The sequence below is a fragment of the Dendropsophus ebraccatus genome, chromosome 15 (assembly GCF_027789765.1).
Source record: "Dendropsophus ebraccatus isolate aDenEbr1 chromosome 15, aDenEbr1.pat, whole genome shotgun sequence".
Taxonomy (NCBI): Eukaryota; Metazoa; Chordata; class Amphibia; order Anura; family Hylidae; genus Dendropsophus; species Dendropsophus ebraccatus.
In genome coordinates this window covers 71,640,051-71,643,797 of record NC_091468.1, presented here as the reverse complement: position 1 = coordinate 71,643,797, position 3,747 = coordinate 71,640,051, and positions in this window count along the sequence as shown.

The window sequence follows — 3,747 nt, the reverse complement described above, 5'->3', positions numbered from 1 at the left end:
GCCTGCTGTGTATGCCTGCTGTGTATGCCTGCTGTATATATGCCTGCTATATATGTGCCTGCTGTATATATACCTGCTGTATACGCCTGCTGTATATGTTCCTGCTGTATATAGGCCTGCTGTGTATGCCTGCTGTGTATGCCTGCTGTATATATGCCCGCTGTATATATGCCTGCTGTATATATGCCTGCTGTATATATGTCCCTGCTATATATGTCCCTGCTATATATGTCTGCTATATATGTCCCTGCTATATATGCCTGCTGTATATGTGCCCGCTGTATATATGCCCGCTGTATATATGCCTGCTGTATATATGTCCCTGCTATATATGTCCCTGCTATATATGTCTGCTATATATGTCCCTGCTATATATGCCTGCTGTATATGTGCCCGCTGTATATATGCCCGCTGTATATATGCCTGCTGTATATATGTCCCTGCTATATATGTCCCTGCTATATATGCCTGCTGTATATATGTCTGCTATATATGTCCCTGCTATATATGCCTGCTGTATATATGCCTGCTGTATATGTGCCTGCTGTATATATGCCTGCTGTATATGTGCCTGCTGTATATATGCCTGCTGTATATATGCCTGCTGTATATGTGCCTGCTGTATATGTGCCTGCTGTATATGCCTGCTGTATATGTGCCTGCTGTATATGCCTGCTGTATATATGCCTGCTGTATATATACCTGCTGTATACGCCTGCTGTATATGCCTGCTGTATATATGCCTGCTGTATATGTGCCTGCTGTATATGTGCCTGCTGTATATGTGCCTGCTGTATATATGCCTGCTATATATGCCTGCTGTATATGCCTGCTGTGTATGCCTGCTGTATATGTGCCTGCTGTATATGCCTGCTGTATATGTTCCTGCTGTATATATGCCTGCGGTATATATGCCGCCTATATATGCCTGCTGTGTATGCCTGCTGTGTATATGCCTGCTATATATGCCTGCTGTGTATGCCTGCTGTATATATGCCTGCTGTATATATGCCTGCTGTGTATGCCTGCTGTATATGTGCCTGCTGTGTATGCCTGCTGTATATGTGCCTGCTGTGTATGCCTGCTGTATATGTGCCTGCTGTATATGTGCCTGCTGTATATATGCCTGCTGTATATATGCCTGCTGTATATGCCTGCTATATATGCCTGCTGTGTATGCCTGCTGTGTATGCCTGCTGTATATGTGCTCGCTGTATATATGCCTGCTGTATATATGTCCCTGCTGTATATGCCTGCTGTATATATGCCTGCTGTGTATGCCTGCTGTATATATGCCTGCTGTATATGCCTGCTGTATATATGCCTGCTGTGTATGCCTGCTGTATATATGCCTGCTGTATATGCCTGCTGTGTATATGCCTGCTGTGTATATGCCTGCTATATGTGCCTGCTACTGTATACATGCCTGCTGTGTATATGCCTGCTATATATATGCCTGCTGTGTATGCCTGCTGTATATATGCCTGCTATATATATGCCTGCTTTGTATGCCTGCTGTATATATGCCTGCTGCTGTTTATATGCCTGCTATATATGTGCCTGCGGTATATGCCTGCTGTATATATGCCTGCTGCTGTATGTGCCTGCTGTATATGTGCCTGCTGTATATATGCCTGCTATATATGTGCCCGCTGTATATATGCCTGCTGTATATATGCCTGCTGTATATATGCCTGCTGTATACAGTATATGCCTGCTGTATATGCCTGCTATATATGTGCCTGCTGTATATATACCTGCTGTATACAGTATATGCCTGCTGTATATGCCTGCTATATATGTGCCTGCTGTATATGCCTGCTATATATGCTTGCTGTATATTCCTGCTGTATATGCCTGCTGTATATGCCCACTATATTTGCCCGATGTATATGCCTGTTGTATACATGCCTGCTATATATATGTGCCCGCTGTATATACCTGTTATGCGTGCCTGCTGTATATGCCTGCTATATATGCCTGCTGTATATGCCTGCTGTATATGCCTGCTGTATATGTGCCCGCTGTATATACCTGTTATGTGTGCCTGCTGTATATGCCTACTATCTATACCTGCTGCGCCGCATCTCTCCCGGTTTCGGGAACATCATGAAAGGGATTTAGCCAATCAGTGACTGCAGCAAACAAGCATGAGGGCAGGAACGGCCACAGAAGATTATAAAACCTGTCCTGAAGAATTAGAGGATTAGAAGATAACAGCAGGTTAACCCTGCGACCTCCAAGACTAAAGTCATCAGTGAACAGGTTAAAAGACTCTGAATCTGTCATCATTATTCTTCTTACATTCTCCTACTATAAGTCCGCAATCTGCGCCGTCTGCTGAAGAGGAACCCCGAGCTCAGCGGTATAATGGAGAGGAGCACCGAGCTCAGCCGTATAATGGAGAGGAACCCCGAGCTCAGCCGTATAATGGAGAGGAGCACCGAGCTCAGCGGTATAATGGAGAGGAACCCCGAGCTCAGCGGTATAATGGAGAGGAGCACCGAGCTCAGCGGTATAATGGAGAGGAGCACCGAGCTCAGCCGTATAATGGAGAGGAACCCCGAGCTCAGCCGTATAATGGAGAGGAGCACCGAGCTCAGCGGTATAATGGAGAGGAGCACCGAGCTCAGCGGTATAATGGAGAGGAGCACCGAGCTCAGCGGTATAATGGAGAGGAGCACCGAGCTCAGCCGTATAATGGAGAGGAGCACCGAGCTCAGCCGTATAATGGAGAGGAGCACCGAGCTCAGCGGTATAATGGAGAGGAGCACCGAGCTCAGACGTATAATGGAGAGGAGCACCGAGCTCAGCGCTATAATGGAGAGGAGCACCGAGCACAGCGGTATAATGGAGAGGAACCCCGAGCTCAGCGGTATAATGGAGAGGAGCACCGAGCTCAGCGGTATAATGGAGAGGAGCACCGAGCTCAGCGGTATAATGGAGAGGAGCACCGAGCTCAGCGGTATAATGGAGAGGAGCACCGAGCTCAGCGCTATAATGGAGAGGAGCACCGAGCACAGCGGTATAATGGAGAGGAACCCCGAGCTCAGCGGTATAATGGAGAGGAGCACCGAGCTCAGCGGTATAATGGAGAGGAGCACCGAGCTCAGCGGTATAATGGAGAGGAGCACCGAGCTCAGCGGTATAATGGAGAGGAGCACCGAGCTCAGCGGTATAATGGAGAGGAGCACCGAGCTCAGCGCTATAATGGAGAGGAGCACCGAGCACAGCGGTATAATGGAGAGGAACCCCGAGCTCAGCGGTATAATGGAGAGGAGCACCGAGCTCAGCGGTATAATGGAGAGGAGCACCGAGCTCAGCGGTATAATGGAGAGGAGCACCGAGCTCAGCGGTATAATGGAGAAGAACACCGAGCTCAGGGGTATAATGGAGAGGAGCACCGAGCTCAGCGGTATAATGGAGAAGAACACCGAGCTCAGGGGTATAATGGAGAGGAGCACCGAGCTCAGCGGTATAATGGAGAGGAGCACCGAGCTCAGCGGTATAATGGAGAGAAGCACCGAGCTCAGCGGTATAATGGAGAGGAGCACCGAGCTCAGCGGTATAATGGAGAGGACCCCCGAGCTCAGCGGTATAATGGAGAGGAGCACCGAGCTCAGCGGTATAATGGAGAGGAGCACCGAGCTCAGCGGTATAATGGAGAGGAACCCCAAGCTCAGCGGTATAATGGAGAGGAGCACCGAGCTCAGCGGTATAATGGAGAGGAGCACCGAGCTCAGCGGT